General features: G+C 40.4%; 2 long non-coding RNA genes across 2 annotated transcripts in view; one reads left to right on the top strand and one right to left on the bottom strand.

Moving 5' to 3' along the window:
* The window catches only part of LOC121073429, a 125910-nt gene extending 106294 nt beyond the window's left edge, over nucleotides 1-19616 (top strand). The window contains exon 3 of the long non-coding RNA XR_005821706.1: nucleotides 19472-19616. This is a non-coding gene — a long non-coding RNA (uncharacterized LOC121073429). The remainder of the gene's footprint in view (nucleotides 1-19471) is intronic.
* The window catches only part of LOC121073428, a 125386-nt gene extending 105770 nt beyond the window's left edge, over nucleotides 1-19616 (bottom strand). The window contains exon 1 of the long non-coding RNA XR_005821705.1: nucleotides 19470-19616. This is a non-coding gene — a long non-coding RNA (uncharacterized LOC121073428). The remainder of the gene's footprint in view (nucleotides 1-19469) is intronic.
* Nucleotides 19617-21392: the final 1776 nt, after the last annotated feature.

Genomic DNA, 21392 nt, shown 5'->3' with positions numbered 1-21392 from the left:
TGCAGAATAATAATAATAAAAAGAGCAAAAAGTTACAACCTGTGTGCGTTTTCTAAAACCTTAAGAAAACAACCTTACATGGCCCCAACCAAGCTGAACAGTATTCTCTAAAAAAGAAAACAGCCCTAAATTAAGAGTGGAACTTTAGCCTCAGCTTTGAATTTCCTGGCTTTTGTTGGTTTCTTATATATCCTCATTATTTCAGCGGTGTGTTGTTTTTGGTCTGACTAGTATTTAGAAATTGTTCCATCCAGCCTTTAGATGTCTACTGTTTGAGAATGATTCATTTCTCTTTGACTTCAGGAACACAATTTGCACTGTTTTTTTTTTTTTTTTTTTTCCTCCTCTGCCACTGGTGTGTCTCTCCTTGTTCCCTGCTCCAGACGCCATCTCGTTCTCTCACCATAACTTGTGTGGTTGCCTCGCAGCCCCACAGCGGTGTGCATTTCAGACCGGGAGCTGTACCTTTACAGGGATGTGGTTTAGGGAGGCAGACAATCCTTTTGCTGGCCCAGGATGAACTGTGTGAACGAAATGCGCCAGCACAGAGATCTGAGCCGGTGTTCAGGTGGGATGCTGGCAGCAATTCTGAACTCATACACTGAGTTATTCCAGCGGGTTTGAATAAATACTGGAGAGAAGAAATTCAAAAGTTTGTAAAAATATAATTTAAAAACCTCTTTACAATACATCCATTTTTATATGATTATATATTTTATCAAAGGTATTCCATAGGCTTGTACAAGAATATAGTTTAAATATGACTTGGCCTTCCTGGCCCACTGAGCAGATTGCTGTCAGTGTTAGAAAAACAGCTATTGCTTCCTGGCATAACTGTCCTTAACCAACACAGAGTATCCGGAGCGCTCTGTTCTTTGGCAGTAAATTATGGATAATCCTCTAGTTTACCTTTATGGATGCCAGGGATCATTTTGCATCCAGAAGCAGAAATCTTAGTGTGCCAAGAGGTACAGCGTCTTCCTGATATGCAAAACCACGTGGCAAGCCTAGCCTAGCTTTCCTTAGCCTACGCTGGGTGTGTGCAGCAGCTCCCGTCCTGGGCAGGGGGAAGGACTGCCGGGCAGCCTCCGTCCCTGCTGCCGTCCCCAGGAGCTGCATTGACACCGGGATGCCACCACCAGACCTCTTTTTCAGGATGTGTTTGGAGTAAGGACAGCTAAAAGACAGGCTGGGCAACCAACAGAGTGGTTGTCACAGTTGAAGGGAATATCAGTAATGTGCTATACCAGGAATTAATTTGATCTGTTACAAAAGCCTCGAGGAATGTGACACAGTTTGTAAAGAACAATGTAGAGGAACAGAGTAGGAGATGGGGTGGAAACAGGAGAGAAAGGAAGGCAATGAAATGTGACCACTGCTGATATAGACATTTTCTTTTTTTCTGATTTAAAAAGTTACATTTTCAAAGTTTCTTACAAAGAGAAAGGAACAATTTTTTGGAGCAATTTCTTTTGCAGAGATATATTTCCAAAATCTTTCAGTGGCCTGATATTAGTTTCTGAACCATAATTTTCAGAGTAACTGTCAAATGGAAAAAAAATGTTGCTGGTTAGGCAATTTCTCCTGGCATTGCATAATATCAAGTCTTGTGATCTATTTACATATAAAAATTAAGGAATGAACTAACACAGAGGGCCCCTGTCTGTTTGCAGAATCTCTGAACTGCAATGATTTTCTTATTTAATTTTTAAAGACGGTAAGTGTTCGCTTTTAACTGGGATTTAGTTTTCAGCAATGCAAATTTTTCTTTATACTAACAACAGATGTTAGCAATATACCCATATTCAAGAACACATTTTGTGTGTGACTGAACTCAACGTAATTGCCACATCATTTGGCAAATTGGTATTACAAACAAGTCTCAGGGGAAGTAACACGACTCCTTCTGTATGTCATCACTTTTGAAATTTCCATGGTAAAGAGTCGGTGCTTAGACCGACATCTCAAATAAGAAAGCTTTTGGTTCGGACTTGGTGTTTCCCAAGAATGTGGGCTAGCTTCGTTTTACTGGTACAAATGTCCTTTTAATTTGAGACAAGCCTTTGTATAGTGTTGCCTCAGTATCTGCCTCTTACAGAGGTAAGTGTGCTAGATCATGTATTAAATGATAGAAGCCTGTGGAGATGGAGATGTGAAAGTACAGAATTTAACTTTTTTTTGCCACCTCATTAGTCACAATGTAGAAGTCATGTAGTTTCATGGTAGCTGTTAGAGCTCTCCTATCACCGCAGTTATTACCCATACCACTCCAGACTGGAAATATTAAACAGGAGCTGTACTTTTAGTTTCCCTGGCTAACGTAACCCATCAAATTACCTCTATCTACCACAGATGCTCTTCCAACTTTATTATATTACAAGTAAATGTGTTTGGAATGATGTCTGGCTATCAGCATTTTGTCATTAGAAGAGAGAAGGGAAGAACAACAGTAGACAGATATTGCTATCTAAACTGTAATGAGTCCCTAAGGTAAGTTTAAGGGGTAATCGTAACAAGCCTCTGGATGGACCAAAAAAAGCATTAGTCAAATTTCGTTTGTTCTCCAGCTTCCTTCTTTTTTTAAACTGTCAACACGTTCCATGCTTTTTGGCTCAAAATGCTTGTCTTCATCTCAGCTAAGCTCCATATAGCTTTTTACTTCCTTGCAAGGTTTTTAAAAAGCTTAGGAGGCTTCTTAAAGTGTCATTTTGAATGTGGTAGTAAATTCAGCTGAACTGGATGCACTAATGAATTTGTCAGAGTATTTATATGGAAGAGATGTGGGGAAAAAGTTCACACGGTAATCTGTGCATCCCTAACGTGGAAGTATCTGCCAAAACTGAGAGTTTGGTGTCATCCTAACTGAATAATGCCTTTCTACAGAAAACACCTGACTGCTGACACTAGAAATGGAGTGTTTGTATAAGACAATGGATATTGAACGACACCGAGAAAAAGGGATCAAATGTATGATATCATCACATAGGGCTTTTATTTTGGTCCAGGAAGACTGAAGTCTCCATGCTCATGACTATTTAAATAACTCTGTCTCTAGTCCCAAAATGTTTTCCCATTCAAATAGTCAGTGAAATAAAACTGAAAATCTCCGATGGAATAGAGATGGTTTCTTGTTCTGGGTGTATTCTTTTAGGTATCTGCTAGGACACTGAAAATATACAACCCAGGTTTCTAGAACTCACCTGGGGAAAGGGCTAGTGGAACAGTGGAATGTCCCTTCCTTTTTCCATGGTGTTTGGTGTCCTCATGTTACTCTCAGATATTATGACAGAGTGAGAGAGACAAGAAAGTATTAGGAATACAGGAAAATTGAATAGTAACACGTGATACCAAATAATAATATAAATATTCTTTGAGCTGGTAGCAGGAGACATAAAGTGAGGAATGCTATGATGATATTCAGAAAAGTTACACTGATAGCTGTTAGACATGGCATAGTGTCCTAGCAGATGGCTGGATGATTCTTATTCTTGGTTTATTGACCAAGATGACCTGGAGGATCTACTATAACACTCTGGCCTTGTCTAAGCCCTTTGGTTAATTAGTAAGTCTTTTCTGCTGCTGAAATAATATTCTGAATGTGAGCTATCGGTGCTCAGTATCCATCAAGGTGTCCAAGGTGCACATTAGCTCTGTGCAGCTATTGGAGTTCATGACCAATGCTTATTCCTTAAGTTACACGGAATAAATTAATTCTCAGAGAATTACTGGATCCTGCCCCAGTTTTCCTAGAGCAGTTCAAACCTGCTGAATGCTGTTGAGCAAGCCCACCTGTAGGACAGTGTGGAAAAGCTTGCAAATTCCTTGCCATTTTAGGCCAGTAGAGAAAGAAGCCAAGGAGCCGTCAATATTTATATTTAGATCTAGAGATGCATAGTTTATTATTATTATTATTAGTTTTTTATGAGAGGGAGCCAGACTGGGACAGTCAAAAACTTGTTGAGGTTAGAACAAAAATAGCACATACCTCTGCATTTTCTTTTGCTTCTCTCACAGTTTCCTCCAATGACTTTGGTTCAGCTCTCACTGGACCAACAAGCTCTGAGAGCTCCTATAAAACTCTAAAGTGAAAAAGAGAGTGCCTGCCAGGTGGGATTTTTTTTCCCAAGTGCTCAAAGCTCTAATTTTCACCACATGTGAACAAGTGTTTGCAGTTTTAAAGATGTGTTGAGTAATTGCACATGCGAGACATCTTCTCTTTAATGTTCCCAGTGTGTTCAAAGCTTTTCCGTGAGAACACCCCTGTTAACAATGGAGTTGTGGCCTTTAGCTTATGCCTAAGTGGGTACTGCTTTGTGTTGAAATATAATTGGTAGCACTTGCCTATTCCTACTCCCTTAATTTAGCTAATGAAAGACACTGCTATAATTTACTTCTCTCAGGGTTGGAGTCTGAGCCTAGGAAATCTCTCTCTAGAAGGAGGTGGAAGCTCTCTTGCAACTACCATTATTGTACCTACCATTTATTTTTATATCCAAATAGGAAACAAGGAGGCATATAGCCTCCTCTGTTGGGTGAGGCTGCAAAGTGATGTGCTGCTTTTAGGCACCGATAGATGGGAAGACCACCTGTGCAAAAGGGCTATGTCATCAGCCCTGATCGCCCTCTTTCTTCATGGTCACATTTTCCATGTACAGGTAACCTAGAGAGGAATAGCTTAAGTGGTGTTATTTCAGTGTATTGCCATTCAAAAGTCCTGTCTTTAAGGGAGTATCTCATAACATGGTTGAATAGCTGTAGGACTAAGTCCAGACACCATCTGCAAGACAAGAGAACAAAGCGTAGGCTTGGAGGGCTGTTAGAGCTGTGGGACACAAATGAAGTACAACTGATAGAAAATGAGATCTGAAAGCAAGTGGAGAACAAAATCGATTGCTCTGAGATACAACTCAGATAACAACTGTATTTTCTTAGTTCCTGTAGGTTGCTGTTTGCCTGCCTAGTAATTGTGTGCCAGTGATACTGAAATGTACCTCCCAAACTGGCAGCCTTTAATCATTATTAACAACTGAATTAAAGGCAATATATTGTTAAACCTCATGGTAAAAGAACTGTAACATTTTTTTTTCTTTCCATGGCTCTGAAAATGCTGTATAGTCTAGGGTTTTAACTGAAATAACACACAAGAAACAGCCTGGTAAATGTCTGTAAATTTTAGGAGCTATAATTAAAAGTCATTTACTCCTAGTTATTTCTGGAAACTGGCTGACAATAGCCTGTTCTGCACTGCTGTCTGTATGGGGGAGCACAGAGCTACCCATCTCTCCTTACTATGCTTGAAGGAATATCAATCATGCCTACAACAACAACATGTTTTTTAAATCCAAGAAAATGGGCTGCAAGCAGCATTTAACATTTACATTTTTGTAGTCACCAATGGTTCCAGTCAAGACCACCGCTTTACTGTGCTGGGTGCTGTACAAGGAAGGCACAGTCCTCATCCCACAGCATGTGGCCAACTTCAATCCCACACAAAATAGGAGGTGCACAACTGTGGCCAAGCAGTCATGATCGAGTAGCATCAGAGAGGAGACCCTCATGGAAACACCAGCTGAGGCTCCTGTCCTGCCCAATCCCCATCACCAGGAGGAGCAGCAGAACCAAATCCCCATCTCTTCTTCCAGCTCTGCCTCTTCTTCCTCGCTAGGCAGCAGGAGCCATGCCCACCCCTCCACCCTGGTTTTCAGCTTTCTCAGCACTGTTGCAAAGTCTTGGGCAGCCCTGCCCAACAAATATGCCAGCTAAACCTCTCCAGTGGGTCACATACACAGAAGCGTGTGAGTGGGCTTTCCCTTTGAGCTAACACAGCTGCTCTTTAAGCTCCAAATGGAAATGCTCATGCTTTTCAGATCCAAAGGTCTCCGGTTCAGTCTCTATAGATAAACTCTCCAGAGATGTGCTTACACTTACAGTGTAATTCAAGGCAGGAAAAACAAGCGAGCGCTTTCAGATTATCAACACCCTCAGAAAGAAATCTGCTCGTTAGAGTTATGACAGGCCAAGTGATTCATTAGTTGGAAAGAGGTTAATATGCATTTGTAGATGTAAAACAGAGCTGATCAGAACAGACTGAGTTCCCTCAGTAGTAGCTTATTACCAAAGAATTAAAGGTTGCAGTGGGATCTGCATCTAAAATTGGAGGAAACTGCTTGGCCAGGAATGCCTTGGTGCTATGATTGTTTTTAACTTGAATTGCTCTTTTCCCTTGTTGGTATTTGCTCTATGATGTATGTGTGGAACGAAACTGTAACACTTCTCCAGAATGGTATAAACTTGTCATATTAAATTTTGCTTGGAAATTAAAAGGTTTCTAATCAGGAGAGCAGTGAAGTTCTGGAACAGCCTTCCAGGAAAAATGGAGGCTAATAAATTTAACCATAATGAAGCTGAGCAGTTTATAAAGGGATTATATGACATAGTCCTTAGAATATTAGGGAACTGAAAGTGATGATCTATGTGGCTCCTTTTCCGAACTATATTCCTGTGTCTGGATATTACAGCCCTTTTCTCACAGCATGTTTTTGCAGATTATTCTATGAGCATTGTTGTGTGAAGAATACCTGACCGTAGATCCCCGACTACCAGTTTGTGTTCCCATATTTATAGCTGCTAAACTTCAGTTAAAAATATATATGCTATGTCAAATTATTTTAATGTTACTTCTTTCTGCAGGCAACTGAGGTGGTTGTTACAGGACTAAAGGGAATCTAACGTAGCACAGGAACAGCTGTACCAGGTTAGAGGGCCATTTAACCCAATACCTTGTCTCTGACTATGGCTGAAGGAAAAGACTTAATGAGCAGAGCAAGACTGTGGTAGTAATTCTTAGAAGTACTTTCCTAACGTCCAACCATTTGACACCTAGGGACTTCCCAGAAATCAGGGGTAGTTCCTGTGGGCTTCCTAAGCTCACCTCTGATTTTTCTTATGTGAGTTCAAGCGGCCCCTTTTTTAATGCATGAAGACTTTTGACATCCTGGTGCAAGGGCTTCCACAGCAGACCTGCACACTCCATGGAGAAGCATTTCCCTTTGACTTGCTATATGCTTGCTTAATTTCATGATCAGAGAACAACAGTTTAGTATTCAGCATACTGCAGATGCACTTTCTCATACTGCCGTTCAGCTGTCTTCTTTCCAGATTGAACTGTCCTGATCTGTCTGTGCAGAAACCAGCTTTACTTTGATCATCCCTGCTATCTTTCTAAGGACCTTTTCTGTTCTTTTATGTCTTTTCTGAGACAAGGAGACATTAAAACTGCAGATAGCATACGAGATTTACACACGCCACAAATTGATATATTGACAAAAGAATGCTTCTTTTTTTTTCCTTTCTCTCTATTCCTTTCCTAATATCCTAACATTAACTTTTTTTTCGATAGCTATTAATTAACGCTGACATTTTCATAGACCTTTCTATTCTGATCCCCAAATTTCATTTTTGAACCATGTAAAGCTGACTACTTAAGCCTTTTTTTTTTTTTAATGTAGACCTAGGTTACATTTTAGTAGAAAAGATTTCCAGTACGCCTTACCATTAATGAAAGCTGCTCTTGAGCATGATTATATACTTTTGTCCTCCTCCTTCATAAGGAGAGAGATTCAGTCTTGATTCAGCCTCCAAATTCCTAGCTGAAGTTAGCCATCTCCACTTCTAGTTTATTTCTATGTCTGTTTTCCATTATAAAACAAGATACAATCTGTAGCTGTCTACAGATTCTTGTTACCTCAACACGGCACAGCTGCATAAGGGTACAGGTCTTCTTTTGTTGGAGATCCAGCTACGGAGAGTATCTTCCTAGTTACATGTAAAACTTGGGGTGTAATCAGGGCTCTGTTTACAGACCAGCTTTGAAATTAACCATTCAGTTAAGCTTTGAAATTAACCATTCAGTTAAGAATAATTTTTCAAAATAATATTTTTTCTCCCGAAGTGAAGCTGTATAATTCACTGTCTTTGTAAAAGACAAAAACAAAACAAAACAAAAAACCCAACCCACTCTATTTGGGGCCTTTTCTTAGATGTTTTGGTGCTCATGGAAACAATGGATTTCAGTGTTTACTGTCTGTATTATTTAGATTACTGTAGAATGCATTTATAAGCAAATACAGGAGTTTCCCACCAACAGCGGAGTCTGTGGGAAGTGACAGTAGTAATCCAGAATGTCAACACATTTCCTTCTTCTTGGATTTATTTAGTCTTTACCACTAATCTCAGACCATTTCTGGCTGCTAATATTAATTTTAACTGTTTTTTTCCCTCTATTCTAGTAATGCAGAGAGATCATTTCATATATTTAGGACAGCAGATTGCATATTTTATGTGAATCTAGAAACTCATGGTGTTCTTTTCTTGTTCTAAACAGCTAATGAAGCAAAATAGGAACTGGAGCAGAGACTCATGAGCTTCCTTGAAAAGGGATTCCACTAATTTTCTGCTTTGATAGTGTATATCAGGGTGAGTTGGTTAGCTGAAATGCTAGTTTTTCTCCTCACTTGTTGCATGACCTTACAAAATTCACATGACCTCATCTGACCATCCACAGAAGGAGTTAATTAATAGGGTGTCATAAGGTTTTACTAGTGCTTGTTACAGCATCTTTAACTGTTTCAGGAAAACTGGTTACTGACTGACACGTCCGCGTACATTTCTCCAGCCAGGAGAATGGTGGCATTTTTTTTCAAGGATTTTCCAACTATGGCTATGAAGATTAAGTATTCCCAAGTGAATACTGATTAGTGTTATTAATCACAAAGGACAGTATAAGAAAGTGTAGTTTTTTTTCACCACTCTGGAAAACATGCTCTTCACCACTCTGGAAAACATACTTCATGTGACCCTGCACACTGCCCATAGAGAGTTTACACTAGGAAGGGTTCTGTCTGTAGGGAAACCTAATGGTATGAAAAGTATAGGAGTCTGGTTGCAACACCCACCTAATATATTAGTTTATCCTAGAGTTCCTGAATAGGTTTAACCTTCAGATCCTTCTATCACCTGTGGTTATTCAGACTTTTCCCTTTCTACTTAAAATGACATGAAACCCCCTGCTCAAGCAAGGACACTTGAAGCAGGTTGCCCAGAAGCATGTCTGGTTCTTACTGTCTTATGGGTTTTGCTATCTTCCACATTATTTTGTATTATTTCTCCTCCTAAACTTGGAACATTTAGCCTTGTAAATGTGTCTATTACTGTCAAAGAGAATATATTGACCCCATATTTAAAAATAACAGTAAAGTCAGTTATTGTTTTCTTTACTGGAAGAAGCATCTTGAGTACTTTGAAAGCATTATTTTATTATAATGCATCAATCTGTTTTACAAGGAAATAAATATTCAGTTATGGTTTATTTTTTACATCAAAAAATAAAACAAACAAACAAAATCATCCCCAAAACAACAGCACGTATACAAGCTTTTTGAATGTACTTCTATAAACAACAGACCAGATAACACCACAAGTCCTGTGGTAGGTAGACCACCCAAATTAATGTTTGAGAGACACGTCTGCAAATTCCTTTTGTAAAGCCAAAATTTTGACTGAGCTTTTAGGAACTTGACTTTTTGTTCTGCTGGGAAAAAACAGTGCAGCTCTTTGTTTGCTGCATGCTGAGGGAGAGATGCACAGATGCTCTTTCCTAAAGGATTTTCTTAACTGTCAGTGCTGTTATTTAACAGCGGTAAAAAATGATAGCACTTTGCACTTCTGCAGTCAGTTTAATTCAAAGAGCACCACATGTGTGCAAAGAGCCTTCTCTAGAAGAAACTGTGGGTACAACAGCAAAGGGCAGGTATTCCCCAGCTAGGACAAACTGGCAGAAGTCCACTGGCCTCAGCAGAGAGGATGTGCTTCTGTGCAAGTGTCTCGACTTAAATCAACACAGATCCAAACCTGAGGAAAAGCAGTGGCAAAAATGTGGCCTGAATTACAGAATTACTGACAGACCTATTAGAAATAAATAAATACAGCTTTATCTTGGAGACTATTTATTAGTAGTAGTAGTATTTATTATGTGTTAAAGGTTCGAAAAGGGAAAGGCTTTGAAATTTGACAGGCAGTAGCCTACCTAACAGTTTGGGAAATTGCTATACTTGTCATTTCTGCAGATAATGTAAAGGAAAGGTGAGTCAATGCAAATGAGAAAGTAGTTTGTAAACTATTTGGAAGAGAACTGACATTTTCTTGTCTTGGCCAGATATACCAGGGCAATGGTGTCAAGTCTGAGGTCTCTCTGCATCACCCCATGGAGATAAATAACATGAATAATCAAGGAGAAAGGGTAAGTGATAAGCATCACCTGTGATTTTTACTGCTAGAAAAAATGTGAATGCAAGTCTAAAAAGGCCCTGCACTCAAAGGGACCTCTTAAGAAAAAGTTCAAAGCATAGCACAGTACCACAGCTTCTCTCTCCCATTAGACTTGACCCTCCATCTCCCACAGGATCTGGAGTGATCCTGGCTCTTGTGAGAGCAGGTACTGAAAGGTCTAGGAATGTGAAATAGCTCTTTGTGTCTAGGAAAGAACAACTGTGGGGAAAATTATGTAGCCATTTCCTTGCTATTTGGGTTAGCTATTCCAAGAGCATTTATGTGCCTGATGAGTTTTTAATACAGAGGGATTTTAGGCAGGGGATTGTATGTGTGGGGATATGGGTATTTAGTGTATATGACTGCATTTTAGCATGCCATTTGCAGTATTCATGCCAGAAGAATTCACAAATTTCCCTGATCCGGATTATCAGTGTTCTTTTTTGGGCAAATCACACTGAAAGAGGAGTGAGAGGCTCAGGTTTTCTCTGTTTATTGCCTTGATTTCATTAATCGCTGTTCTCCACATTGTAGATGTGGAGAAGACAGGCAAGTAAAGCAGGCACGTCCTGACCTGGCATTATTTGACCCAAAGTTATGGTGGAAGAATTGGACACAACCTTTCAGCCTGGACAGCCCGAGCTTGCAAGCCAGAAATGCACCTTGCACAGCATCTGCTCACGGCCCTGGGGCCTCTCCTGCATTTGAGACCTTTGTGTATTTGGGTGTTTCTGCTTGCCAGGCTGCACGGCTGTCTCTGGTGCTTGTGCCACAGTGACAATGCGTGAGTTCTCCATCTCCAGGCAAAGGAGCAGAAACTGAGAGCAGCCAAAAGCTTTGGGTTTAATATTCCTTATGATTATAGAGTTTACTGATATGCTGTTTCTAAGTACACATATTTATTTGTCAGTTTTTATTTCTTTATCTTCAAAGGTTGTTTCATGTGGATGTTACCTGTAGAAGAAATTGAAATTGTTGCAAATGTTGATGTGCATTGAAGGCTACACAAAATTGTACCAAGTTTTGTGATTATAGCAGTGTTGATTAAAATGAAAACAAATATGCAGGTGAAAAAATGTGACCTAAGAGCTTGCATTATTCAAAGCATTCCTTTTTTCAAATGAGCTTTAATAGGATTATATATGTATGTTTTATAATATTGAAACTGGCATACTATTCAAACCTAAAAAAACTTTGCATAGTTGTATTTAATTATTACTACTTCTTTGAAGCTTAACATATTTTCACCATATGGCAAGCATTTAATTTTTCCTATTTTTCTAGTGGAGATTAAATTAAAATTGTTATTTGGTTTAGCAAAACCCTTCAACCTATCTGTGCTCCAAGTCAAGGGTCCTGTAAGCTTGTTCTTCGCCAGCATCCCATATTTTTCCTAACGGCTTCCTCCAAAGCCTGGTGAAGTCAACAAAGCTACTGCCATCATCTTCAGTGGGCTTTGGATCAGGCTGTATGAGAAAAAGTCTGTTCTCCACTCCTGCTGCGAAGCCAGTGACAGAACCACAATACATCGATATTATCATAGTTTCGACAAAAAATAGTGGCCGTGTGCCACATGGTGGGTGGTCTTTTTTACCAGGCAGAGAGAAATTAAGCCAGCAGGCACACAGAATGACAGTGAGACAAGAGGCCTTTCATAGCCCAGTTCTCCGAGGAGGTTGTCTTGTGGCCTAGAGTGTCGTCTTTAACCCATTCCGTAAGCCTGGCTTAAGTGTTTCTTAGCAACTTTTACACCCGATTTCCACAAAACTGATCTGAAATCAAGGACATTTGAAGGTGTCATCTGCTTTTTATCACCATGAGACTGACATTTCTGTAGGAGGACAGTATAACAAGAAAATAAGTAAATTCCATATCTTACTGCTAAACAAATCACCCTTGCCCAAAGGCTCAATGGCTATTTCCCAACCAAAACCTAATAAATGTTTCCTAGAGGAAAAGGTAGTAATACGCAAAAGAGACTTCACTCAACAAGACAAACGATGCCTCCTGGATACATCAAAGAACACCTGGGAACAAGCTAAAACTCAAATGTTTTTAATTCCCTTATGGCTGTTTACAATACCATTCTTTCTCTAAAGCAAAATCTCGATGTCTTACTCTGCTCTTCCTACTTGCTGTAAACATTACATGTGCTGCGTACCCTGGCCTAGGGCTTGCCCTAGCTGCCTGTGCAAGGCAGTGGCAAAGACAGAACCAGCTTTTTCACAAAGAACTGTCTGTTCATCTCCTGTATCAAAATCCTGGTTGCAGTAGAGACTTATGCTGTAAAAATGTCAAATTCCTTCACATGATGTCAAGTTGCAGGCACTTGTTGCGATGTATCTCCCCAGAGAGCAGGTAGGTGTACACGAGCACAAGTGCTCTTGTGGGTGATCACAAGGTTGAGTGTGGGACCCTTCTGGTTCACAAGAAGCCTTGGACAATGCACGCTGTTGTTTATCTCTTTTCTTCACCAGGAGAGCTAGATTAAGATGTTTCCACTTACAGCCATTCGGTCATGCACTGCTCGGCTTTTCCCTCTGTGAGTTTAACTGTTTGTGAGCCTTAGTGGCATATCAGATCAATGAATTGACCCAGATAAAATATATTCCATCTGAAACACTTTAAGTTGGCTTTGTGGTTAAAAGAGGAACAGCCCAAAACTAAAGCCTGACTTATCTTTTCTGGTCAGGTGGTCAATAGATACAGCCTCTTATGAAATGTTTGGTAGAAAAATCATAGAATGTCTGCTTGCTACTTAGAGTGGTGGTGAAATGTATTTAAATTGTTAGTTTTCTTATAGCTTTTAACAAAAATACTTATTATCAGTTAAAAAAATCCAGAAAAACTTTCATGGGTTAAAAAAGGTGAGATATCATTCCTTTGACCTATGCCTTTTCCTCCTGTTCCTTTTGATAGTTACAATGGTATGAAAGCTTAGATTGTGCTTGATGTAAGGGGCGAAATTGTGTTTCCAGTTGATGCAGTGGGAATTTAACATGGACTAGCCAGCATTTCTTGCCATACTGTCTTCTTGAATCCAAAGTGCAGCTGTGAATACAATATCTGTTGCTTGGTTTTGTATTGTTTTGTATCACATGTTGCACTGCTTGGTTTTGGCTGTCAAGCAGAGGGGGAACTCAGGGTAGGAAGTTGTTGCTGTATCTGTCATCTCACCTGAAGCAGTTCTCAAGATTTCTATAAACTGTATATTCTTTGGCTCTGCTACAAAAATGTGAGAATATTCAGATAGAGCTGTAACTGATGCTACATCCGCTTCTTGGAAAAAAAAAAAGATTTAGTGTAAAGATTAGTCAAAAGAACAAAAGAGCTTTCTTCACTTTCATTTATTCATTGCATGTTCAGTTTGCTTTTTATCACTTCTTTAGCAAAAAAATAAATAAATAACAAAACCAAAACAACAACAAAAAAACTACCCCCCTCAAAAAAAACACAAAACAAAAAACAAACAAACAAAAAAACACCACAAAACCACGTCTCTGTAAGGCTGCACCCTCCCACTTCAGTTATGTTACAGGAATTAACAACGCAGGATTCCGGCCATTCACTTGAGATGGGGTGAATTGGTCCATTTAAAAATGTAAAATAATGCAATTAACACAATTTTTAAAAATTATGATCTTCCGCATAACATTAAAGCTATGCAGTTTATTTTTCTTCCAAGGAATCACATACTTATTTCTAAAAATATATATATATATATTTTTTAATTTCCATGTTTCTTTTATTTAAAGAAGGCTTATTTCCTTCTTCCCTCTGTCTTACGTAATAAATGATTTCTCATTATAAGGTAGTCTTCATTCTTCCTTGGGCTATGAGAAATCACTGACTTGAACAAAAGAACCTTTGCATAAGTCATTATACATTCAGTCTTTCTTTTTCCATCAAAATCCAAATGCTATAGTTGTAAGGGCATGAATTGCAGTCTTGAAGGACACAGATCTTCCTTAACCCTATTAATTTTAATGACTTATCTTATGGCAGTATGGACTTTGCAGGGTCAAGCTCTTCTCTTTGCTTAAATAATGATATTACAGCTCTGTAGCAAGATGGCATTAACCAGTCTCCATCACTTCAAGTCTCAGCGAATCCAAACTGATCTATATGAAGGAAAGAAAAAGAGACAGGGAGGGAGGGAAAGAAAAAAGGAATGGAGGAAGGTGGGAGTCAGGGAGGGAAGGAAAGAAAGAAAAGAAAGGAAAGAAAGGAAATGCAAGCAGGAAAGGAAGGAAAAGAGGGAGGGAGGGAAGGAAGGAAGGAAGAGGAGTAATTTGGGTAAAAATGTTTGCACCAATGAGGAAGGTGCAAGTCGTTCTTTTTTTCCATGGTGCCTATCAACACTGGGGGCATTGTGCATGCTCACAGGAAAGATGCTGGTGAGGGATGTGAGGTTTACATAGACATGCTTCTAGCGACCTGGCACTGTTTAACCGCTGCCCATAAAACAAAAGTCGTTTGCAAAGGAAAGCCATATATCTCCCTGGTGATCCGGCAGAACAGCATGCTCCAGCACCATAAACAATGTTCAGACATATGGAACCTGCGCTAAATTCCACTGAGCTACCTCGTCTCACTGTCTTTCAGAGGCTTTCACTCAGGACAATTACGGTTATGCAAAAGGCATCAGACCTCGTTTTATCTGCCCCTTTTTCCTTGCCTCAAGCTATTGGAGAGTGAGAGAGTAAATGCTCAGGAAGCAAGGGCATATAGCATTTATGTTCTGAAGCGCAAATGACCCAATATCCCCATAACTCCACGCTCAGTTTAATTTGGACATCTACTCATTGCAGCTCCCCTTGGGGCCTTCATCTGGGTCCTCCTTCTCCTGCTGTGGGGAAGATTAGTAGGAGCCACACAGTGTTGGATGTGTCCTAATTGAATCTGAACCAGACAGGAGGCTGGCACACTGCCAGCAGGCAAAAATAGCATCAGATACCCCAGGAACTTCATGACTCATCAAAAGATGGCTTTTACTCTAAAAGCGTCTGAATGGATGAGGCTGGTGGTTGTAGTAGTGGATATTATTCTTCAGTACATTACAAATTCATGTACGAAACATCAGTCTCTATTTTCCTCCACTCTCTCCTACATACAGTGGGTAATTATTCTGCACATAGACTGCGTGTACTTCCCTTTTAAAATATTATTTTCATTTTCCAGGTACTGTTGGCTGAGTGCCTGTGTACAGTACATCCAGTGTGTTTTTCCAGCAGCCACCACCGGTGTGGGAGCTCACTCGGTGATCGGGAAGGCAGACCTCTGTGAGGCCAGCCTTGCTAACCCAGGAAGAATGAACACAGAAGCTCCAGCAATATTTACACTAGTTTGGGCTAGAAACAGGGGTGCCAAATACAGACTATTTTGTTTTCATGTTTTGCTTTGTATTGCTCAGTCAAAACAAGCTAATTTTAAGCCGAATGTTTTCATTTTGAAAAGAAAAAGAAAACCAGAGGAGTTCTCTCTGAGGTGTTATTTTTAGTTATACTAGTTCAGATTGAGTGATGGAGTGGTTGTGATTTCTGTTGTCTCTAAACCCTTTGTATTCAGGCTGCTCAGGTTTAGACCTTGCAGTATTATTTATTATCAAATAAACCTTTGTGTTACCTTTAAGACCTCTCTAGTCAAGGACGTACTCCTGAATAAACACTCACGATCACTTTGGCATAGTAGAAGTCAGTACCACAAAATTGAAACATGACGGCCCATACTGGAACATTGAAAAGACTCCTATTAGGCAGAAGTCCAATTAGATATCATCCCACTGGATTTTTTCTTTTCTCTTAGGGTTTTTGTCCTATCAGACTGCCTTATTGTTTTTCTTTCCATATGCAGCACCGAAAGCTGAAAGGAAATATGTTAATATTTCCTGGTAAAAGGCATGGCATTCATTCTTACCTCAGTTGCCATGAGAGGACAAGGAAACATTTGCATGCAGCTGGGCAGAATTTCTCTCCTGTGTGTGTCTTAGATATAATGCTGGCATCGTCACCCCTGACCCGCAGGGACGGTCAGCTCGCCTCGGAGCAGCAGCAGCTGCCATGAGAAGTCCTGCAGCGAGATCAGGGCCTGCAGTGCGCGGCTCCACGCTGTCCGAGCAGCTGGACTTCAGCAACACGTCCAGGTGCCTGGGTCTGAGTCTCAGGAAGCAATAGGCAGCTCCTTGGAATACCAAGTATGCAGCTGAAGTAGCCAGCATAACTCAGCTAACGAGTATGACTCCTCCCAAAAGTCTTATTTTTAATTCAGGAAATGCAATTATGTTTTTAGCTGCTGATCACAAGTATTTCGCTTCCAAAGCTGTTAACCTATCAGTCTCATTACTTCAGTGTGATGTGCTTTATTCTGCTGTCAGATGTACCTGTGTTTGCTTTTGACCCTGTTCTTAAAGTCCTGTGGCCATCGCTGAGCCACAGACGTTTTCTTAGCTCCACGTTCACGCTGCTGGGCCCGCTGTCCCTGGGCTTGGGTGAGTGGGCCCTGCCTTGCTGGGAAGCACTGTTTGCAGGTGGAGCAGCACCTTTCTTCGCACACACTGGAGGGGCATGGCATCATCCTAAATTTATACAAGCCATCAAGATGCTTTTAAGCCTCACAGCAACTGTTTCTACCTTCCCTGCTCCCCCCAAGAGCTGTGTTCAAGGGGAGGGGGAACAGAGGCTTCTGAGTTGCTGGCCCAAAGAAAACATTATTCTGGGCAGAGGGTAAGGCTCTTCCAGGAGAGGGGCGGTCAGTGTCAAAAATGATCTGTATTTTGCCTCCTTAAAATCCTTTCTGGCAGGATGTGGCTACCCTGGATAGTGTAGTGCAGAGGTACTTGGGGGAAATCCTTTACTAACTTGCATACCAAAGACATCTCAACCATAGAAGCACGCAGCTTCACCTTGAAAAACGTTCCAGCTACATTTATGTGCAAGAATGTCCAGGTATTTCTATAGATATGAAACACTCCCAATACACAGATGGTAATAATTTGAAAACTAAAAAAACTGTGTATTTCTGTTTATGGAGTTTGTCTTCACATTTGCCAGACTGAGTATATTCTCAGGTGATGAAAACCATGAAGACAGATTTACACAGATTTGTTATCCTACAGAGCTCTGAGAACTAAGCCAACCTTCCTACCTGCATGACTCTTAGGCAGCATGTAGCAGGGCAGTGTGAGATGGCCTAAGCTCCCTATGTGAGCATTCAGCCAGCTAGCTGAGGCATTGCTAGTGCACAAACATAACTGGTCACACACTGTAACACCAGGACTTCTGCTGGATTTATGCCTCTTAAGGGCTGTACTAAAGGTTCTTTTGATTTTGCTTCAAAACAATGTGAAACTCATACTCTGATTTGATTTCAATATGAACATAGGTGAGATGATGGATTTTACTGATTTTTGCCTTGAAAGCAGTATGTTTTATTTCTTTTTATTTTCTTTTTCTTTCCTGAACCGTATAAAGGCATAGTAGAAATGTGTAAAGTATTTGCGTCTGTGACTGTAAATATAAAATCTTGGGCTCTAGCCTTTGCAAAATCAACTGTGGGTTTGTGGCTTGGTGCATTTGCAAACCTCAGGCCATGCTAGGAAAGAATCAGCAAACACTGGCTGGGGCTGTTGGCATTGCTGGGAAGTCATTACATCTCCCTCATCTCAGCTGGCCTCCTTCCTTCCTCCCTTTTAAGGCCTGAGTCTCCTATACATGGGAAAAGTAGAAAGTTCAGGGAAGATTTAAATATAAGGAAGCTTTTATCTGGGAATCAGTGTTTGAATTTGAGAATATCTGTTGAAAGCAAATCTCCTGCAAAGTTGCTTTATAGTATGAACTTACTCTATTTTCATATATGTAAATTGAAATAGCCTTTAAAAAGTATTGGTACAGGAAAATAATCCTAAAATAATTCATATCCTCAGATAATCCGTATCATCAAATAACCAATGCAAATTCAGAAAAAGAAGGAAGAGGGAAAATAAAAAGGGGAAGCCAAGGTGGAAGATTATGATAGGAAAGGAAACAAGCTGTGAGGAATTTAAGGGCAAGAAGAGGTCTCAGCAATAAGTAGTGCTGAGATAAAGCTCTCTTCCCATTGCACCCATCCAGGAGTATACTGCCCTTCTGCCCAGTCATGAGACTCCTATAAAAGTATTAGATGCATGAAAATACCTGCATCTTCCCACAACAACAAACTTAGTTTAGTTCTGTTATTTTTCTTACAGTCTGTGATGTAAACATGACCATAAAAAGGGAAATGTTTATTTTGTGTCATTTCTTCTGTTTCCACCCAAAGTAATTTTATTCTTTATACATGTTTTTTTTTTTTTTCACATGCCAGTGGCCTTGCTTCCAACATTTTGACTTTGGCAAGAAGCAGCATAAGTCAATAAAAAAGAACTCCAAGTGTCATGCACAATAAAGACTTGGATACAGTTTCAACAAATGATTGTAAAATAAAATTTACTGAAAAGCAAGCAAAGAACTCATATCTAGAAATCGAGTCTCTGCTTGTAAAAGTCAGAGGTTAAATTCTTTCTAAAAAAAAAAAAAAAGCTCTCACGTGCATCTCTCAGGCATGTCCCATCCTTGCTTAAATATTTGAGAGGGGGAAAGTAATTAGGACAAGCAAGAGCATTCCTGTGGACATATGTTAAAAATCTACAGCACAAAAATTGAATTACTTCACTGTTTAAAATGACACTTCTAATTTTTACTTATCAAGTGTTATGAGCTATAATGCAACTTTTTAAAGGTAGAAGGAAAAGTAAAATAACAGCAACAAGAAACACATCCCCGGGTGTATTTATTTTACTTTGCAATTCAAGTCAGTCCAATTGCACTGCAGGGCATTCAGTTTATGTAATATGAAAGTCTGAAAACTACACCCGAGATTATTTTGGGATCATGTTTACTGATATATATATAACATAGATGATTGATTTATTTGCATGTTTTGAGGTTTTATGTTTTGCTGAGCTTGTGCCTAAATTCTGACTTCTTCGGGCTTTCAAAAACTGTGTTCAGAGCAAAGCAAGAGAAACATCTTTACCTAACTTCCATTTTTTAAATGTGAAGACTAAATCTAAATCCAAGCATTGACATTTATATGGTCAAAATACAAGTTTCTCTATTTCCTTCCACAGGCCCAGGAAACAGATCTGTACCTACTCTTCAGAGAGACGAGGAGTTCATAACCCAATATTTAGTGGCCAATGTAATAGATGTGCTTAATTATACAGTGCCTGGTCTGAAGAGATGACATATTCAGGCATTCTCATACTGTTTTCCTTCACTGGGGATTGGGAACCAACTGCCACCAGTTCCTTCAGCAGCACTGTGAATACTGGCCTCACTGCAGAGCTGGGTACTCGATGAACAGCCAGAGCACGGCAGGCGTTTCCTGCTATATCCCAGTGCAACTGATAGCACAGTCATAGATGGCATTTCATATGTGCCCTCTGAGGGCTCATTCTGTTGATTGCCAATGGCAATTTTGTGCCCGAACCCCTCTGAGGCTTCTCAAAAGCCTCCCCTGGCCCAGAATAGAAATGCCTTTCCCGAAGCTGTGTGAGCACTGGCATCGCTTGCCTTTTATCTCCCGCTCAGCCTGCGGAGTGAATATCCTGATTGTCCGCTCCTGGTGGGCAGCCCAGGGGTTTGCTGCTCTGCTATGCTTCCTGCCTGAGAGTCCTGATGGGGGAGTGCACACCGGGATGGGACGCAGCCTTTCTCCATGAGTGACTCACGTCATGGTCCCAGAGGCTGCTCAAACACCTCTGTACCTCACATGTGAGCGAGGAAGGGGCTGTGGGAGGGTGGTGGACGGTGGGGCTGTGCAGAGGCAGCAGCAGTCCCGGGGCTGCGGGCTCCCATAGGTGCATCCCGTGGTAAGGGCAGCTGTGGTGGGCACAGGCTCTCCCAGCCACACTGCTGGAGTCATGTTAAGGGTCTCATGCAGCCCAGGGGAGCCCTGGCTCCGTTTCATGCCGGGGGCTGGAGAAGGGGCCGCATGGTGCAGGGGAGTGTGCCTGTAATTGCCAAGCAGGCTGGTGCTTGCCTGACTGCCACCAGGCCTTACAGCTGTCCCGTCTGCACCCGAGCACCCCTCACAGATTTGAGTGGGAAAATTATATCCTTGTTTTCTGGTTTTAGGCAATTCACTGTCTGTGCCATCTGTCATTTAGACAAGGGGCAATCCTGTGATGCCTAAGCCTGCCCGAGCAGGGAGTAGAAGCTTGTCCATTCATTTTGAAGACTACAAAAGGAAATATTTCCACAACCAGCACTCAACAAAAACTTAAGACTGATTTATTTTTCTTTTTCCAATCAAAATTCCCTTTAGAGTTATCTCACAATCACATGGGATCTACCTACAGTCCCTGATGGGGCTCATTTTGCTCCATCATGGTAGAAGATCTCCAAGGGCTGGGATCATTTTCCAAGTTAGATTTAACATTGCTAAAAATACATAACTTCACTAAATGGATAACTAAGGATATATTTGGATATAGGTAGCTAAATCAAGAGGTGTAATATTAAGGATTCTGCTTTAATAGAGGGAGGAAAAGAGAAATACTACAGAGTGGGACAAAGATGATAGTAAGAAAGGAAGAGCCCTAATCATAAAAAATCTCCTGTAGTATTTTTTTACAAAATGAGCATCTCCCAGATTTTGCATGCTCACAGCTAGGGTACGATCACTTCTATCTGTGGTTTAAAAATCTGAAAATTTGTTGCTTTCCAAATAGATAATTTAGCATAAATGCAAGTATCTGGTATGAAAATATAAGCCCTAATTCATAATTCCATCTCTTTTTTTCTTGTAAAATAGGCTTTATGAAATGCTCTAAATGGTGAAGGGGAAGCCTACCTATGCACATTAGCTTTCATCTCCTGTAAACCAAAGAAACAGAAATATATGGTGTAGGACCTCACAAAAGAAACAGATTTTCTGTCTGAATTACTGAAAACAGAATGTGTCATTCAACAGGATCAATACTCTCTATCAAGTCCACTCAGACCATGGTCCTGCAGTCCTTTCTCATATTAGCTTGTTTAATGGAA

Source organism: Cygnus olor, chromosome 7 (genome assembly GCF_009769625.2).
Source record: "Cygnus olor isolate bCygOlo1 chromosome 7, bCygOlo1.pri.v2, whole genome shotgun sequence".
NCBI lineage: Eukaryota > Metazoa > Chordata > Aves > Anseriformes > Anatidae > Cygnus > Cygnus olor.
The sequence above is the reverse complement of the archived record's forward strand: the minus strand, read 5'-3'. Positions and strand labels throughout refer to the sequence as shown.